Source organism: Olea europaea, chromosome 10, assembly GCF_002742605.1.
Source record: "Olea europaea var. sylvestris chromosome 10, O_europaea_v1, whole genome shotgun sequence".
Classification (NCBI taxonomy): domain Eukaryota; kingdom Viridiplantae; phylum Streptophyta; class Magnoliopsida; order Lamiales; family Oleaceae; genus Olea; species Olea europaea.
In genome coordinates, this window is record NC_036246.1 from 4,467,524 (window position 1) to 4,488,487 (window position 20,964).

The 20,964-nt window shown below is 34.2% G+C and overlaps 1 long non-coding RNA gene and 1 pseudogene across 2 annotated transcripts; one reads left to right on the forward strand and one right to left on the reverse strand.

Annotated features, from left to right (window-relative positions):
• Positions 1 to 3,016: 3,016 nt before the first annotated feature.
• On the forward strand, positions 3,017 to 9,510 carry LOC111400955. 2 transcript variants are annotated; one of them, XR_002703899.1, is made up of 4 exons: positions 3,017 to 3,163; positions 3,802 to 3,842; positions 4,011 to 4,092; positions 8,730 to 9,510. It is a non-coding gene; the product is annotated as an uncharacterized LOC111400955 (long non-coding RNA). The 2 variants fall into 2 exon arrangements; XR_002703900.1 differs by having other exon boundaries at positions 8,935 to 9,510.
• A 642-nt stretch (positions 9,511 to 10,152) lies between these two features.
• On the reverse strand, positions 10,153 to 11,420 carry LOC111402599 (annotated as a pseudogene).
• Positions 11,421 to 20,964: the final 9,544 nt, after the last annotated feature.

Genomic DNA, 20,964 nt, shown 5'->3' on the forward strand with positions numbered 1-20,964 from the left:
ACTTCTTTCCATATGTTTTCTTATGGTATTGTATAAAAACATGTATGAGACATGATGTAATATGGTACCAGAAGTAAATTATGCAATTATATCTTCTATGTTGTGTTAAGAGACCTTTTTTTTAAAAAACTTCTCCTTGTAAGTGACAAAAGGCAGAAACGGGACAGTTTTTGGGTCAACTTCAACACGTTATTTTTGAATCCATAAACGTCCATTTGAGACTCTGAAAATATTATTGTGTTTCTCATTGAGTTTTCTTAATATGGGCACAAGAATCACTCAATTTGGATATCTGTAGCCTGAGATATGAATTTTTAAACGTTGAAGGGTCAAATCTGAAATTTCTGTGCAATACCTCATTGTTTTGAGTAAAACGCCCATATTATATGATCTTGGAAATTTTTTATATTTTAACCTAGAAAACTACTTGAAAATATCTTTCTAATGTCGTAAATTCATAGAAAACAGAGTTGGGATGAATTTTATAAAAATAGTCAAACTTGCTGCCCCAACTAACCGTGGCAGTGCAGAGTCCGTTTATGTAAAGTATAATTTCTTGTCGACATGCGCTTCTGCGGGCCATTAAAAATTTATGAGAGACCTTTTACTAAGTTAAGAATAAGTTTCTAACATGTAATACTTCTATTTAAAAGTGTTTACATGTACCAAAGGCAGAAACTATTATGTTTTGTACGTGACACTCGAAACTTAAGTTCGGGGCGTCACAAAGGGCACAACCCCTGTAAAAAGGTTAACTAATGTGGAGTTTGAGATGAAATGAAGAAGGGGCAGAATTAATATGAAACTCACACGCTTGTTGTGATACCTCATACTTCAAAATTAGTCATTACATTAAATTTTAGGGCCATATCATGTAGACAATATAGTCTAGGGACCTAATTAATTAATGTCTAATATTTTAGGGATTAAGTACAAATATTTGAATCTCAAAGTGATAGAATCTCGACTTCATTTGGTAGATGAAATATAGGTTCAGCATTATTGAATAATGTATTGAGTGACTCCACATTGTTCAACGTCATCATATTGTATTGATATCTTGGAAAATGTTACCATGCATAATGTTCGACTTTCATATTTGTTATATATTCTCATTCACCAGTGTGATTTATGTTCTATCTCCCTCATGAATTTATCAAACTCTTCAAAACTGTAAACTTTTGAGGTTTCCTAAATAATATACGTAACCAATTAGAATAATTAATTAATGAAATATTTAAACAAAAATTTAAATTAAATATTAATTTTTTATTTCAGTAAGTCTTTAAAATTATATAATTAAATAAAGTAATCATGATCTTGTTTGATTACGATCCTATGAACAAATTAAAAGATCGTGTACTCGATCCAGCCCATGAACTCTCACCAGACTTATGTCTCTACCTGATTACGATCTTGTGAACAAATTCTGTGTGGAACAATGAAACCATGGTGAATAGCAACTATCTCGAGAATAATGTTTAGATGTAAAAAGATTGATAGAGTTTCGGCTTATTGAGAGCTAATGAATTTCATTCTCTAAATATTTTATGAAAGTAGAATGTAGAAGTACTAGTTATGAAACTTTAATGTTTTAACAGGCTCTATCTTTCGTTCTTTTCAAACTACAGACAATTTCATTAATCATTTAGGTATACAAGCAGTCATTTTTATATCCAAACCATAACTTATAAGTGTATATTAAGTTTGAAAACAACAAACAAAAGAAAGAACAACGAAAAAATGACTTGAATGGGAATCTGAGACTTGCCACAAGAAAAGAGAAAAAGAGGCAATTCAGGTAAAAATTAACAGACTAACACGCAAAGGCCACTGGCGATTCATTCAAAAGGGCAGACAAGCGTTAAATGTTAGGTAAATGAAAGTTTATGTCGAGGGTTCTGAAACTTTAGACGTGATTTGTTGATGTAGTTTGTTGAATTATGATTTGGATTGTTGAAAATATATGTTTTTTTTCATTTCATATAATTTTGGAATAATTTTAGTTTAGTTTAGTTTAGATATCGAGTGAGGATATGTGTTGTGAACTTGTTAATAAAATTAATGTTTTCATTGTTCTTTCTTTTATTTGTTGTTTTTAAACTTATTATTTACTTATGAGTCGTGGTTTGGATAGAAAAAATGATTGCTTGTATGCCTAAATAATTAATGAACTTATTTATGGTTTGGAAAGAACGAAATACAGAACGTATTGATTGTGTGAAAATGTTAAAGCTACGTAACTAGTAATACTACATTTTACTTTCATAAAATAGTTAGAAAATGTACTAGTTCTAATTCCCAGTAAGCCGAAACCCTATCAATCTTTCACATCTAAATATTATTCTTGAGAGTTACTCACCGTGATCTCACTATTACACACAAAATTAGTTCACGGGATTGTAGTCAGATAAAGACATGAGTCTGGTGGGAGTTTATATGCTGGATTGAGTACAGTTTTCTAATTTGCTCATAGGATCGTAATCAGACATTATTAGAATTACTTTATTTAATTATTTATTTTGAAGACTTACTGAAATAAAAAATTAATACTTAATTTAATTTCTTCTTTAAATATTTCATTGGTTATTTTGTTTATTTAATTAATTATTTAGTCACAGTTGTATTCAAAGGTCGATCGACTGGCTTTCGAAGCCAAAATAATAAGGAATCAATAATTTGGGTGAAAAATTGCATGTCCTTCAACGGATAGAAGGACCATAGGAATGATTGACGGAGTACTGTTATATGTTCATCATCGAGCCCTTTCAATACCGATACAACTTAACTTTTCCCAAGGCATATCTCACAGTGGCAAAGGGGAGGGCGGATAGGGCTTAGCGCGGCAGTGTGCAGAGTTCGATTCCCCGCAAGGTGGAATTGGCTTTGTTGCAAACGGAAGTTACCATATGGGTTAACAGCCTTGACCTATCCATGTGCTCTCCACCCTGGCTCCTGGGAGACACATCCTACGATTTACCTCCTCCGTGATGGCCCTTAAGGTTGGGGTTCAACTTTTTTTCATATTGATATTCCATTGCCCATTGGCTTCCTCCTTGCATTGAGTCGGTGTTCGAATGGTTCCTTACTTCCTCCCCAATCTGACCACAGCCACGAGTCGTCGTCGACGTCCTTGTTCGGTTGTTCCCTCTTTGGTATCATGGTATGATTAGGGTTTTTGAGTGAGTAATTTATAATTATGTAATCTAAAGAAGTAAATATGCTAAATAAGAGTTTTTCCATATCGTTCAACTCTTTGGGTAATCGATTTCGCTTACCCTAAATTCCATATCATTCAATTTCCTTTTTGTTTTGTTCATTTTCTATGGTGCATTTTGCGTCCTGCAATTTTAAATGAGGGGTTTTTCCCATTCCGTTTTGCGTAATGGAGTTTATGCTTTTTTTTTTTTTTAATTTGGTTGATGCATTAAGTTTTGATGGATTAATATTATTTAATGGCGGCATTTTTTAAGACTATGCTATCAAGATTAGAGTTAGAGTTGTCGAAGCCGATTGGTGATATTTATTTTTCTTTCTATTGTCAGTTCGAATGTTCGATTTCCTTATATTTCTGCTTTGTTTTCTTGTTTTCGTTGAAATCATTGAGAATGTTTTCTTAATTTCTCTTTTAATTATGCGAATTGAACTGATGCCTAGTAATTCCAAATTGGCTTGGTCCCATTCCTCCCCCTCTATTTTGTTATTGAGGGTTGGGATTGTGCTGCTTATTTAGATCTATCTTCTTCGGATGGGTCCAGTATAAATATTTATTGCTTAATAACTCAGACTTTTTTTTGGCAGGCACCCAGGTTTCCTCTAAAATTTGGCCATGAAGCATCTGGGTAAATTCTATATCTTTTATGATTGTAAAATAAACTTTTACTGGCCAAATACTATATTCTGAATGTTTCTTATCATCCTTTTAACTGTATCCTATTTTCTCTCGAAATCTCCTCCAGAAAATCTATTAATTCCCACACAATATTGTTGCATTTATCGTCACTTTACAGAAATTGGATCGGGTCCTTTATTCACGCAAGAAATTCTTGATTCCAATGAAGACTTCCAAAAATTTCAGCAAACTAAGCCAAGGTAAAATTTTATATTGTTGTTGTGCGTGTTTTTCAGAAATTTCTTTTGATGAGATACGTGTTCTTGAATCTTCATATTTTGTGAACTTTTGGTTTTGGGTTGAAAGAGTCTGTGAAAGAAAAGTTGAAAATGGTATTACTGGCTTCAATCAATCAAAACTTGAGAAAATAATGGAGCTTAGATCAGCAAAATTTAGATCCGTTTGTATTTGACGTTTGTGTTGTCTTGTTCTCTAGGAAAATTTAATATACTCGAAAGAAATTGTGAATCGAAATATTCATGCATATAGGATAAGTTCATTAATTCTGAAGGATTTTGATTTATAGGGTGTCACACACGTTATTTCTGCTTGTGAACAATGGCTTTTACATCTAAGAAATGGCAAATGGGACGGAGATGACTGATGGTACCCCAGAAAAAGCAGCTCAGTATTATAACTTTCGAATTAACCTTTTAAAAGGTGTATTTGCACTTGATTTTTAGAAGTTCATGTATGAACTATAATTATTCTGTGATATAATTTTTAGCATTAACTAGGAGCATCATGAAGCTATCAAAAATAATTACTGGAAAACTAAAATTGAGTATAACACTTACAAAAGAAATTGCAAAACATAAGGGCCTCGTAGTAATTAGTTGCCTAAGGCCTCGAAATTCTTGGGTTGGCCTGGTTCAACGACGTGTTAGTCCATCAGTGTTCAGCCCACTGTTCAGCCCCCCTCTTCTAAATTCCTAGATCCGCCCCTATAATAAGCAAATCCGCTTAACTATATTATGTTATTCAAGATCTTCTAAATCAATCTTAACTGTGTTCTTCCACTAAATAAAAGCACACTAAAGTTTATAATTCAGTTGAAATTCGTTGAATTCTCAATTTCTAAGACTTACTTTTCAATAAACATTTTTTTTCATAGGCAAAAAACAAAAGAAAAAGAAAAAGTTTATTAAAAAGTTCATTGAAAGAACATGAAAAATGCAAGTTTCCTCAAAATTTAGGAGTTACAGAGATAATACAAAGAAACCAAGAAGAGAAGACCTTGGGAGTTGGGAACCAATAAATTACATATATACGGCATATTATATTTGTCAAAGGAAAGAGAACCTTGGGATTTGCAAAAAATAGTGACTTCCACATTTAGCATGAAGACAAACAGAGCGATCAGTGTAGAGAAATGCAATCTTAGAATAGTCATCATCCAATACCTACTAGGTCAAAATTATACCTATGTATAAGAACCATAAAATAAATAGTATGTGAAACAGGAGTAAATTTTATCTTTGTTAACTTTCAACAGAAGTCTATGTTCCAATACAAAACTTGTTGAAAATAATACTTCATGAAGCAATATGGTCGTGCTTGAATAGGCATCAATGGAAGCTTTGAATAAGTAACGAAACTTCTATAGAGAGGTCCATGCATAAATATTCATAGTTTCATACATAATGAAAAAGAAACCAAAACATCAAACATTCAATTTTTAACAATATCGTGATAAAATATAATTGTTAGGACCATTTATGCACATGCATCTTTCTTCCTTTTCACTTTCCTAACCAAACGAAGCAGTGCAGTTCTTCACTGGTAATAAAGAGATAAGTGGGTGAATCTTTGTTTCAGGTCTTCTTTAACTTCGACAAAAGACTAATTGAATGTAACTAACCAATTGTAGAAAAGACTTTAGAGGTAAAAATAGCAAACATATTCATTCAATCAAATTCCAATTCTAGTGAACTTTTAAAAAAATAGTACCTGGAAATTAATGATTTCGGTTACGAAATTTCTTTCAAATTTCAAAGATAATTCCTTCTAATCGTACACCTTGATTTGTGGTGGGTTAAGTACCTAAAGTTAAAAAATGAATCCAAGTAACAAACAGAATGTTACGAAACAAAATTTAGAATTCACCTGAAGCTATTAGACACTTGCCATCAAGGATCTCCTTAATTTTAGTAGTTGCAATTTCAAATCTCAAATCCTGTATCAAATCCACTCTTCGTTGATAATCTAGAAGTAGACCCAAAATGAAACTGATCATTTACAAAAACTTACCAGGAGGAAAATTAAAATCAATACTAATCTCTTTTAAACTTTCAAAAGCATCTTAGCCCCCGTTTGACCCCCATTATTTGGAAATTATAATGTTTTGAATAGTATTTTTTTTTTTTTGAAAAATGAGAGGTTGAAAATAAAAGAAAAGTTTTTGATTAACGTGTAATATTATTGTATTGAAAATTGTGTGGTGGAAAATAGGGGAGAGAAACATTTAATTTAATTTGATGAGAAATAATGGGGGCCAAACGGGGCTTAGCATCCAATAAATTAAACCCTTGTTTGGGTTCCCTTTTTTCTATCAAAATACATTTTTGAATAGTGCTTGACCCCACTTCAACTACACATTTTTCAGTAAAATAATATTATATTTAAATTCGTGACTTTTCTTTATTTTTTAACCATACATTTCTCATCAAAAATGTATTTTTTTGAAAATTCTTTTTTTTTTTTTTTTGACAAGAATGCAGTTCAAACAAGGGCTAAAATGAAATAAAGTAAAAAACGAACCTTTATCCCAAAACTAATTAAAAGAAGACAATATGTTTCCAAATAACCATTGTAAGCATCAAGCCACCTCTACCATGATCGATAATGTTTCAATTTTGACACGAAAAGGTCTGTATTTTACCAAGAAAGAAAGGCAATCCATTGTACCTGGATTTTTACGGAGAGCTTTTTGCTTTTTGGGAGGGAGCCAAGTGGCGAAGCTGTGACTGTCGGATACTGTATACAATTTCACTCCGTCTGTAGAGGTCGACTTCAAGTTACCCCCTTGGTGCCTGGTCAAAAAAATCAAAAAATCGACCAAATCAATCAAATCGAACCGAGTAGGTTCGGTTCGGGTTGGTTAGACATTGATAATTGGTTTTGTTTGGTTTTCTTTTAAACAAAACCATGGTGGGTCAGTCAAGTCATGGTTTAAAATCGCAAACCGTTGGTTAACCGAACCAACCTAGTCGACTTATATATTTACCTTTTTTCAAATTTAAGAAAAGTATTAAAGTAAAAAGATTAGCCCTAATTCTATAAATATTTCTCGATTCCCTCTAATCTATAATGTTGCCGATATGTAAAGGCACTGAAAATTTCATTTCATAAGTTCATTAGGTTATACTTAATATTTTTCTCTACTCAGGTAGTCAGAATATATAATATATAAAAAAAATTTAATTTTTCTGTTAATTCGTCTATATTAACTTGATTTTATTTTTTAGTCAATAGTTCTTGTAATATTAAATTATTTGATTATTTTAGTTCTTGTAATTTAAGTGAGCTTAAAACTTGGACAATTTTTTTAAAAAAAATTCTACTTGGACCAAAAGTCCAAACCGACTAATCGAACCAAACCAAACCAAACCGATTTGGTTTGATTCAATTTGGTTTAAAAGATAGAGTGGGTTGGTTTGTGTTAAGATTCGCCCGAACCGACTAATTTGGTTTTGGTTTTAGATTGGAGTCGAAACTAACCCAAACCAAATCAGGCCCAGGCCTACCAAGGGCGGACTCGAATAATGCTATTCGGAGTGAAAACTACCTGCGTTTGGCCCATGGGGCATACAAATGATAGTTTTCTATTTGATGTACAAGTTATTTAAAAAAAAAAAAAAAAAACTACCATATCAATGTATCAAATATCAAATCGTCAAGTGTATGCCATAGAGGATGATCACCGACAGTGAAAACTATTAATAGCATTACTCGGCAGACCCATTAAGGGTGCCCCCACTGGTTTTTTTGATTTTTTTACAAGCCCATGCTTTTCAGCCCGAAATCCAACTCAGTCTCGACGTTATATACCAGCCCAAACCCTTCCCCCTTACTCCAATTGTTCCTGCGAGCCTGCGATTCCAGTTCACTCAAACCCTTGTGATTCCATTTTATTTTCAACAATAATGCTACATGTACAAAGTAGCTTGACAAAGTAGGCTTACAAAGTGACGTGTACGGACGAGATTAAAAGGCAATGGATGGCTGAGATGTTGGCAATAATCTTGACCCATTTACTGACCCATTCAAAAATTCAAACACCATTTTCCTCCCATTTACTGTCCCAGAAATTGATAGAGGCGAAAATTCTCAAATTAGGGTGGCAAAAAATGAAGTGGGATTGCGACTGATTCTCACGTTGCTTATTTCGTCGACGAATCCGACATTGAACATGATTGCTCCTCCAGTCCATCTTCTCCATTTGCGAAATCGGGTATGGTGTGAATTTTTTGTTGGAATTTTTTTGCTTAATTTGAGCTGAAATTTTAGCCTCAGCTCCGACGGTCTCTGCTCTTCTGGCGTCCTCCCATCTCCAAATCAAAAGTGAAAAGATAAAATAAAAATACCCACCGGAGCTATACAACAACTTCCTATATGTATATTTGTTTTGAGAAAGAGAGAGAGATCTAAGCTCGACAGCTTCGACTCTCTCTCTCCTAATCAGCTCAATTTTGTAGTTTTTATTGGTAATTTTTTAATTTTCTCTTCCTTTTTTTGCTGTTTAAGAAATCAGGACTGACACTTGTTTTTCCGAAGTGTTATTTGAATTGATAATCTCTGCTATTTTATGTTTTATTTTATTTTTTGTTATATTCAGCTGTGGTGGATACTGGAAATTGAGATCGACATGCTGGGGTTATGTTGTTACGAAATTTAGCTAAAAGACGTGCAATGTTGAAGAAGATGTATAATGAAAATTTTGGAATTTTGATATAGAAGTTAGAAGAAGCTCTTTTCAATATTTCTGCAGCCTAATTAAAAAATTTCCCTTCTTTGCAACTTGATGACTGGGTTTTGTGTAGGATTTATCAAACAGAAGAAAAATTCGTTCCAAATAAGCAACAAAAGATCAGTGAGGATTTTAATTAATTCTAACTACAATTTCAATTGTTATGATCTTGCATCAGCATGTTTTCCATATGAGAATTCTGCTTTCAGGTCCAAGTACTTGGAACAAGAAATGACCAGTATGGAATTTTAAGTGGATGTTTTGGGATTTTCGGCAAATGCTCAGCTCCTACAGTCTCCATTCTTTCGGCGTCGTCCCATCCCCAGCAATCGCCCAACTCTAGTACACTACTCGTGGGTAAATAATGAAGAAGAAATCTTGAATTCTGTGAATGTGAATATGACGGTCCGTCGAGGAAAATCACATGTCAAAGGAAAAATGAAAGGGACGGACATGGCTTGATTAGTGGGTTATGTTGAACTAGTTATATTATGTTAAATAGAGGCAAGGTGAAAATCTGAATTTGGTATTTTAGTGTACTGCAGTAAGTTGGTTGATTTTGGTTGAAATGAATGACTTGCTTCATGTACCTTGTATCTTTCATTAACATTTGTTTAATTATAATAACAAGAGTTTGGAGTTTCTTAAATGTGATGGTTATGTTTTGTTTAAACACGCCCAAATTTCTTGGAATTTGTGCTTTTCGATTATAGCTAGTTCAAACATAGACTAAAAAGAACCGAGAAATTTCGTACCGTTGATAAATGGAAAGACTAGCCTCAAATTTGGGATTATGATGGAGGTAAAACGTTCAACACAATCATGACACTCTTCCAATGAGTTTTTAGATCGTGAATTAAATATGCATTTGTAGTCTGTATGTATTATAGCATATATCAATGTTTTAAGGAGAAAACAAGACATTTTATACTTGCTAATATTTACATACATTAATTCCATTTCTTATACATAAGAAAACCATGCAGATCATACAGTTTTTTCAAAGATGGATAGGAGGCTACCACCACAAGTTTATTTACATGTGGGTATATATTTAGAGAACTTCTTTAGTCTGCTCTGGCTGTTTCTACTCTTATGGAACCTTCATAAGAACTGATAATCCTTTGCCTCAACCTAATTTCATAGCTTCATAAAAGGCATGCACACTATTACTTTTTCCATTGCTTGCTGATGTGGTTGAATTAAGCAGAGAAGAAATAGAAACGATAAAGTTAAAGGAGAAAAAATAAAGAAGATGAACTGAACAGAGAAAAAAGTATAGAAGACGGTAGGAAATAATTGAACTGAAAATTGCTCCTTTAATTGAAGACAACTACAACTATATATAGTAGTTTTATAAGGCCAGAAAAATAACAATTAATGCAAAAAATCATCCAAAAAGCATTACTGAATCTGTCATTTTGCTCAATCAAATGGACGATGTTTGATTAGACAATTGAATACGAAACCCATCAAATCCTGCAAGGGTCATATCTGCATGGAGACTAGAACTACGATGCAATTCTACTAATAAATGGTATCACTGAGCTCTCAAATTGGAAGGTTATCTCCATATAAAAGTCACGAATTCTGGATGCCAATGTCACAATCCTAGGAAGTCTACGACATCATTTGGCCCAAGCAAGAGGCTGGTTGCGCCAGGCAAGGATCATAGCGATTTTATCCTCTCGATTACAAACTACCTCTTGGAGAGAACTCCATCCATTCTCATTCTGAAGGCTCCAATCAGCAACTGTTGCCATCAAAATCTCAGCTGAAGTTGCATCATGAAGGCGCACTGCGAGGTGCAAAGGAGTTTCCCTGCCTGGAACGTCCCGTCTGTCAATCACTGCAAACAAAGCATCAGCATTCTGTTCAGCAGCCAACGAGTCATCCTTGGTAGCCACCTCCCCTGCCTTAGCCAGCATAGGAAGTGCAGCAACAATCCGTTTCAATGAGGTGTAGTCACGCTGCACTACTACAAATGGGAAGGACCATGTGCATATTTTGACCAATCTTCCATTGAATTTTCCTCCACTCCCACTTTTCGTCAAATTGAATTTATAACTTCATGCAATCTTATTCTTACAAAATACCAATAATTATATGGGGTTTCAACTCCTAAAAGATCCAGAAATATTGCAGAGAGCTTCTTCTAACTTCTAGATCAAAATTCCAAAATTTTCATTATACATCTTCTTCAACATTGCACATCTTTTAGCTAAATTTCGTAACTTCATAACCCCAGCAAATGTCGATCTCAATTTCCAGTACCCACCACAGCTGAATATAACAAAAAATAAAATAAAACATAAAATAGCATAAATTAACAATTCAAATAACAATTCGAAAAAACAAGCGTTAGCCCTGATTTCTTAAACGACAAAAAAAAAAAAAAAGAATAGAAAATTAAAAAATTACCCGTAAAAACTACAAAATCGAGCTGATTTCGAGAGGGAAAGTTGAAGCTGTCGAGCTTACTCTCTCTTTCTGTTTCACAAAACCAAAATGCATACAAGAAGTTGTGTGTATAGCTCTGGTGGGTATTTTTATTTTATCTTTTCACTTTCTCTCTCTTTTTCAACTATACACTTTTTATTAAAATAATATTACATATAAATCAAAAAAATTTCCTTATTTCTCAACCACACATTTCACATCAATTTACTATTTTAAAATACATTTTTATTTTTACATAAAAATGTATATCAAACACCCCCTAATTAAATATTTCGTGTACAATTTTTCTTAAAATTATAATATTGTAAATTAAAATTGATTGAAACAAATTGATCTAAAACTTGCAAAAAAAAAAAATCCGCATTTCTCAAATAAATTTGAATTTCAAATTTGAAATTCAATTTTTTACGCACAAAGAACAGTAAGGCAACTATACCTGCCTCGTTAAATCATAGAGCTGCCAAACTGTTTGGCAGCTATAAAGCTGCAGATTAGCTGTCCATTAAAGGCAGCTGCTGTATAGTTTTTAATTATTATGTTTTTCAAGTTGCTTTTTTTTTAATATTGAGCTCGGCCTGGGCTCGAGTCAAAGCCCCAGAATGGGGCTTGGCCCGAGCCTCTGCTCGGTTTCTCCGAGCCGCGAGCTGATGAGTCGGTTTGACACCCCTACCTACATACAAGTAATGTCAGAAAGGTCTCTTGATGGCCTTGAGATCGCGGATAGACACATGGAGCACTGTATACTTAGGCCATGCCTTGATTTATAGATGTTATATACTGACGCGGCATCTTGAGTCTTGGCGGGATTAGTATTGTCCAAACTATATATGTACTTTGAATCAATTTTTATCACGAAAGGAAAGATATAATATTTTGGTTCTAGAATCTCTAAAGTGTGATTTTGCTGTTTGGATTATGTGGATATTTCGATGTGGTAATTACACGGAATCAGAACTTTGAATATTACACTTCAAATGCCAGAAATTATGTTTTTTTATTTCAAATGTCAGATGATAATTAAAATTTTAAATATTAATAATTATATTATAAACTAATTTATATACTCAAACCCCCATTTAACGTTAAACCCTAATCATTTTCTCTCTCACCTTCCTCTCCCTTTCTCTTCCATTCCCGTCTCTCTACCTTTCCCTCCCCTCACAAAGTGACCGTCATCGTCGGAGACCATCGCCGTTATGAGCATCGTGCATAGAGGCTCTGATGGTGCTTACACCGCTGTACAAGGGCAGCACGGCGCTCACACGAGCGATGGAGCTTGCAGAGATAGGTGCCCATCGGATTGGTGGCGTCAAGGTTCTTGGCGTGGTTGTTGTGTAGTTTTCTACGGGCATAGGTTGAGGCAGAAATCGACAATGAGAAGAAACAGAAGTGTGTTGCAGCTGTGAGTATTGTGGTGTTGGATCTAATTTTTGGTTATGGTCAGGTGGTGTTGTGAGGCGGTGTGCAACAGTGCAAGCAACGGTGGCGATGGTTTGCAGGCAATGCTAGTGGTGGTTGGGTGGTGGTTTTGAAGTTAAAAATGGTAGTTTGTTGGAAGTGGCAGCGGTGGTGCCGTAAGGCGATGGTGTTGATTTGTGATCAAAAATTAATGTGACTAGTTGAATTGTTAATTTGTGACCTTCAAATGACCAATAATTTCATTGATTGTGGTGGTGTTGGACAGCGGTGCTGTGTGTGATGTCTTGGCGCTGGTTGTGGGTGGGATGAGATGGGATGGGTGTTTGTGACCAATTACTTCATTGATTGTGACCAATAATCGTTAATTTGTGAGCTAAAAATTGTGATTGTGACTTACGATTTATTAAGTTGTGATCAATTAATTTGATAATTTACAATGAATAAATGAGTTGTGATCTATACAAATTGTGATTTGTGACCAATAATTGATTAATTTGTGACAAATAAATAATATGTGATCTAAAATTGTGATTATGACTCACAATTTATTAATTTGTGATTGAGAAAATTAATTGTGACAAATTAATTTGATAATTTACAATAAATAAATGAGTTGTGACCAATAAAAGTTTTGATTTTTGTTACCGATGAATAATTTTTAACCTATAGCATATTTATTTCGTGAAAGAGAAATAATTTATGATCTTAAATTTTTTGATTTGTGATCAAGAAATTAGTTGTGACCAATAATTTTATAAATTGTGATCGAAAATTAATTTGTGACCAATTAATTAAATAATTGTGACCAAATTACATAGAATTGTGACTTTAATATATTTAATTAGAAAAATATATGTTTAATAAATTATTTTACAAATAAAATTTTAAAAAATCTAATTTTTGAAATTTGAAACTTTGTTTCTTAATTTTGAAATGTGTCAAACTTAGTATCTTCTATATGAAATTTTCCCTATTTCGATTATAGAATGTTTGTTCAAGAATTTGATTTTGGGATGGCGACTCAAGCATCGTTAGAGCATAGGAAATTTGACAGAAGCCCAAAAGGTCCATGGTTTGAGTGACCAAGATTTCGGCATATCTAAATAATCATTAGATTTTGTAAATAAAACAATAGTTTATAACTGAGAAGCTTACAACCTTTAGTAAATTCCAAAGAGGAATTTATTCAACTTGAAAAGCCTAACCTGGAATCACGAACACCACTACACCAACTTCGGTTTCCATGTCGATTGCATATGGAGAAATAAGTATACATGTAAAATGCAAACATAAAATTAGCTAAAGATAAGGCCAAACAGACAAGGTTTGCTGCGATTAGTTGATCTGCGTAAGTGAGGAGCAAGAAATCGACGAAAACTTTCGTTCATGTTAATGATTTTTCTTGAATACTTCTTGCAGGACTTCCATTGGCATGGCTCATAGCGACTCAATAGTGGCCATATTTATAATCAGTTTTTATGACGCAACAATTTTTTAAGGTGGTTCATAGATAAGGCAGGTGAAGAACAATGAGAAAATGATATTTTCTCACTCTTCAAACTATAAGAAAAATGATACTTCCTTTCTATATGTTTTTATTGACAAATAATAATGTTCAAACAGAGCCAAACATATTGTATTTTTACCCTGGTAGTGTGCCATTCTACAAGAACAGCAAACAAACAGATTGGATAAGGGCATGGTCTCTGGGTTCATGTTAGTGGAAGCTTGAAATATATTATGAAGACAATGATCGTGGTTCATTTAGGTTTAAACTTGTCAATGTCGATGCCAATAACAAGGACAATATCATCGAATGTTGTGTTTACTGATAAATATTCGAATAAAGTGCTTAATACTTCCAATGGTTGACCTGCATTTTTTTGATATCAGAATTTATAAGCACAACAAATGGATGTTCACTAAAATTGAACAAAAATAAACTAAAATGGTTAGAGCTGGACATGGTCCGATTCGGTTCGATTCTATTTTAATGAGAACCAAAGTGGACTCAAAATTTTCAAGTATTTGTAAGTGGAACTATCGGGTTTAAATTTAATTATGGAACCATTTGAGTTCGATTCTATTCGGTTCAGTTCGATTCAATTCTATTCCATTCCCAAATTTCATATTATAATTGAAATTTTTAATATTTACAAACTTACATTAATTCAACTAATGATATGTTCAATTTTAGCTCTTACAAAATAACGTAATTCAATCTTATGTGTCTTTTGCGTTTTTATTTGCTAACTTCTTAATAGATTTGATTATTAAAATCACAGGATGATGAAGATAGCGAGCTCAAAATAATTAAGAAAGACATTGTCAAATTTCAATTCGATTTCTTCATAACGGTAGAAACGACACAATGGTAGAGTAACATATTCAAATAAAACTTAGGTCAATTTGATTAAGTTGGCTTTAAACTGAAAACTAGAAATAGGAAAATCATATTTTTTATTTGAACTAAACTAACTAGTTAGCACATTTATTTGGAAAAATAATAAAATAATTTGGCTTATTTAAAATAAATTAATTAAAAAATTAGAAATATTCATTTCTTATTCGGTTCTTGATCTAAAATCGAGAACCGAATTGAACCCGCCAGTTCTCGATTTAGATACTCGTTCAGGTTTTTAACTTAAGAAGAACTGCTCAGTTCAGTTCGGATAGGTTTGGGTTCGGTTCAGGAGTTTTGTCTAGCCCTAAAAATGGTAACTCGATGATGCCTCCCATAAGTATTTCTCAACTCTTAAGCAACTTGCATAATTTCATAGCTGGCAAATCCCCGAGAACTCAGTGCTCCATCCTCCAAGTTTATGATTCATTGAATTTTATATCAACGATTAAGGGGAGGGATATGTTTAAGGGTGTCTGGGGAACAGAAAGAGTGAAAAATATCAGAGAGAGTGAGTACACTTAGTCGAAATATACCTGCACATCACAAACCGATAAGAATGCAGCCTCTCACTCTCCTCTCCCCTCCCATCCTTTTCAAAGTTTTGTAGAAAATGACAAATGTTTTCACGCGCACACGTGTTTAAGTGTGAAACAATACTTCACTTCATAGTTCAAAAGAGTAATGCTATTTATCATCATGATGATAAATCAACGATGATGTGGCATTGTATGTGGAGTAATGGGATTGGGCAGTTGAGAGAGAAAATAGGAGCCACAAAGGAATCTACTTCAGATTAGGGGTGGAGCCCGGATATTGGTTTAGTGAGGGCAAAATAGGAGCCACAAAGAAGCTTGCCTTGCAACTTCTATTGGTTCACCACAAAGGAATCTACTTCAGATCAGGGGCAGAACCAGGATATTGGTTTAGTGCGGGCAAAATTTTATTGACACAGAAAAAAAGCAATAGGTCATACAGGAGCTGCTCAAACCAATATGCTCGAAATTCAAACAGTAAAACAAGTCTATGTAGTTAAAACTATGAAGGGATAACCCAATAAATGTACAGAAATTGTCTATATGGTATCTTGAGAACTGCCATCTTATATTTTTCAATGCATCTTCTCGACATTTCTATATAAAAACCGAATCGAGCCGTTCCCACCCATATTCAAAATTCAAAATGGTCCAGGCCTTTATCCAATAAAAATAAATAAAACAACCATTCATTCTAAATTTATATATATATCTTTACCTTTCGCTTCAAGATTTTGGCATGGCATATCTTGATATAGTGAAGCAAATGGTGGCGCGCATGCTTAGAATGCAATTTGTCACTGATTTCTGGGTTTGCATTCAGCCAATCTAACACATCATTGGACTTAATTACCTCAATTGTGTTAAGTGATTCCAGCCCAGAACAAACAGGCTCCCATTCAGGTAGCTATAGTAAATGATCGATCTTTTAATAAGTCAAAACACGGTAGTAGTTAGTCTTAGTGGTGAAACAATTTCAAGGAAATAGTCAAATAGAGGTTCGAGTTAAGAAATGGCAGCCCTAATTGACCACAAATTCTCTTCTTCACTTCAGCATTGTTATCATTGGGGCTCTACCATCTCATCTATACCACCAGAAACCATCTCAAGTCCCTACACAATTACATCGCTAAACCTTATCATCCTCTCCCTTTCTCTTCTTCATCAAATCGATTGCTTAAGTAAAATGATGTATAATGATCAAATCAATCCAGAATAGGCAGAATTTAAATTCTAGAATAAAAAAATTTAATGATTCTCCCCATTTTTCACTTTGCTAAATTCATCAATAAGCAGCATCAAATTTATATCAGTAAATATTTCCTCTACATTTGGTGGCATGCAACTAAGGCATCTGAATCTAAATTCCCAAAAGTCAATTCAAATTCGAAATGAGCTTTCCAAAGTCCAAATCAAGCCGACCGATTTTCCATTCAAAAAAATCCTGATGTGATCCCGTGTGCGCCACCAATTATCTTTAATTTGGCACATGAAGACAATAGATCAAAGACCAAAATTCAAGGTAAGTTGGAGCCAATTGGAGTTGATACGGGTGGCCAAATTCGTGATCACGCTATGGGAATTGAACCTGATGAAGATCACAAGCCAAAATATGAAGATGGATGTTGGAAGTGGAAGCCAAGAAACCTTGGATCAACTTGGAACAACATAACCTAAGTGGCTGGAAGAAGAAGCAAGACCGTGAAACTATGCGGCCGCATGGTGCGACCGCACAACTATTGGCAGAACCAATCTGGAGGCAGATCACTAGAACCATGCGACCGCACACCAACACTCCATGCGGTCGCACAGTTAGTTTTTGGCCAGAAATTTTCCCAATTTTGCGCGATTGATTAATTAGGCTAGGATTTCTTATTTTTGGTAACTCTAATATTCCTAGGACTCTAAAGGCACAGTTTTACCATAGTTTAGGAGTTTATTCCAATTTTAATTAGGTTTTATATTTTCTAGTATAAATAGGAATTTTCATTTTATTTTCGAACAAGTTTTATGATGAATTAAATTTGAGAATTCTCTTGTTCGAGGCGTGATGTTTCAATTTACCGAACCTATCAAAATTTAACAAGTCTTGTGGTGTTCACAATTATCCAGGTGAGATCCTTATTTCGTGTAATTAGGAGGTCATTAGTTTATATACTTTTGGTTGCCTAATTCATTGATTGGGGATTAAATCCAAAACCGTTGATTGTTTGGTGTTCTTGGGCATTGTTTCAATATAGTTATCAGTTCGTGAGTGTTCGTTGCCCACAGGTCCACATCAAATCCGCTCACTTATATATACAAATTAATCTCTCTCTCTATGATATAATATTACATAATCATTTATCTGAACACCTTCAGAAGCGGCAGAACAGGAGTGGATGAGTAATCAGAGTCTAGCGTGAGAAAAGGTAAATTGCGAGTGCAAAAAAGGAGACTGTCATTGCTAGCATTATCGATGTAAACCAAGTACTCTGCTAAAATGGTGAGTTCAGATCAGAACGCGAAGAAAAGTGTTCGGACTCCTTGTAGACTATTCGGGTAGAACTTGATTTCTGGTCCTCCATCTCTATTCGATCATCCTCTGTCTCTTCATTGCCTTGGTCGACCACCTCCTTGTTTCCTCCGACGCTGATCCCTCCTCAAGTGTCGAACCCCTATTCACCGCTTCACCTCCCTCCAAGCCGTCGTCGTTCTCATCTGCTTCCTCATTCTGGACAATAGCGGAGGAGGGCTATTAATAATTAATTTTAATGGAACAACAATTTTTTAATGTGGTTCATTGATGATGCAGATGAAGAACAATGAGATAATTATATTTATGCGCTCTTCAAATTGTTATTTGGAAAAATGATATTTCCTTTCTATAGGTTTAGATTTGCAAATAATAATGTCCAAGCGGAGCGTGGAGTGTTATATCTTTTTATCTAGGTAGTGACTAGTGCACCAACCAATTGATAGATTGGAGAAATGGTTGGTGCCTGGGTACATGCTAGTGGAAACGTGAAATATATATCGTTGTCGGGCCATAGGATGTAGGAGGTCATTTAATTTTAAACCTACCGATGTGATAACAATGAGTACAATGTCATGAAATTCTGGTTGTTAATTATAATTAAACGGAGTTTTATTGTTCATTGTTCACAAATTGATGATTGAATTAAGAAAACTTGTTAATTCAATTGTTTCATTAAATTCTGATTGTTAATTATAATTAAACCGAGTTTTATTGTTCAATGTTCACTATTTTAATCATCAAATAAAATGGATAATTGAATTAAGAAAAACAAAAACCCTGGATTAATATTTTAAATATACATTTTTGTGGTTGAAATCTTTGTGCGACAATAATAAAAATTGGACATTGCCAGAATAACAAATCTATTTACAAAAACTTTGACAAAATCGCCACTTGGCAGCTGCCTATTGGAGGGGGGCCAACCGTCCCTCTAATGGGGGCTGCGAAGTGGTGATTTTGCCAAAGTTTTTGTATCTTATTTTGTACATATATATTTATCCATAAAAATTTCTCTCTACTCGATACTTATTGATTGGAAAATGCTATTCTAACAAATCCCATTTCACCAGGCTCCGTACAGAATACTCACATGCAGGGGGCCCACCCAATAAAAAATGGCTAAAAAAATACCCACCCCACCCCCCTGCATGTGAGTATTCTGTATTGTGGTGTACTCATCATTTCAATATTACTCATTCTTCTCATCATTTCAACCCATTCTCGAAATATCAGTACGATGAAAAGAGTTTCTGAAACACTTTTTTTCCCCCAAACAAGGGGAAGATAAAGAAGAAGAAAAGGGGGGGGGGGGGGGGGGGGGGGAAAACCCTTTTTTTTTTTTTTTTTTTTTTTTTCAATTTTGGGCTGATTTGCACATATAGAAAGTTTGGGCTTATAGTTGCAGTTTTTTTCTTTTTTTTTTTTGTTTGTTTAAATAGAAGGGTATTTTGGTTATTTTACGTCAAAAAATGGTAAAAAAAGCCCCTCTCTCTCTCTCTCTCTCTCTCTCTCTCTCTCTCTCTCGAGGGGAGGGGAGTTGAAAGCAGAAATTAATTTTCAACTTCGAAAAGCACCCAGATTCGAGGATGGTCTTGGATCTTCATGCCATTGCCCTTAGCCTGGTCGGTTTCCTGTTTGCTTTGCAAACATGTCAGAAGAAACGGCTATGTGGACGAGGGAAAGATGAGCTAGCAGTTAAAATCACTCCAAATAATAGCTCCCTTACCAAATCATTCATTTCATAATCCTATTTATCCCTAATTTAATTCCACCTTTCATTTAGCCTATTATTTAGCGCCAATTGAACAGTGTGGCTACATATCATTACTCTTCACGAAACACGTCTTTCCTCAGTGAAATAAAAACCTACAATTTGGGAAAAATGAAAATTATGGAAAGAGAAAAGGAAAAATATATAACTACTACACTTTAACTATACAATTTCACATTTAACAAACTTAGAAAAAGATTTGAAAAATCAGGTGATAAATGACAATAATATATTACATATATTTATAAGATAAATAACAATAACAACACAAATTCTCTCTCTGCACAAAATATTCCAATCTACCATTCCTACCCCCAATCCGATGGATATCTGTTTATAAAAATTCTCCAATCAACCATACCCACCCTCACTCTCTCTCTCCCTCTCTCCAAAATTGTTTATGAGAATCTTCACTATAAGGAGTTGAATGATGGAGCTCTCATTTGCAAGATATAGTTGCACACTTTTACTCCCTGACTAGTGCCTAACCTTGATTTGGATTTGGAGAAGCAGAAGCTGAATGTTCAATATGGTCTCGAATTTAAATTTGGCTCTGTGTTGATGTGGACAGAAAAATCAGCTAAGGATAGTGGAATTTTATTCATGGACCAAACATTATCGCATAAATAAAAGCATGAAAAATTATTACAGATTCAAGCAATCATATTATGTAATGAAAAAAAATAAAATTAAAAGAAATATATAAAAGGCAAAATCATATACCCATTATACCACTATCATAACCAAAAATCAATCATCCCATGACTGCTGCCATTAGTGTTATAACCACATGCCGTGTGAGTTTTCTGAGGTACTTTGCAAGATCGTCATCTCGACCACCGTGGCTAATAGCAATAGTAGCAAATCCCATCTCCGACCCTCGCAAATAATAGCAATAACCACCATTTTTCATCTTCCTTCAATTTAGATTGGGGATTTTGGCGCCGATTTTGCCACCTTTCATGGTTGTTTCGGTGCTCGGTGTTGGACTAGGGTTT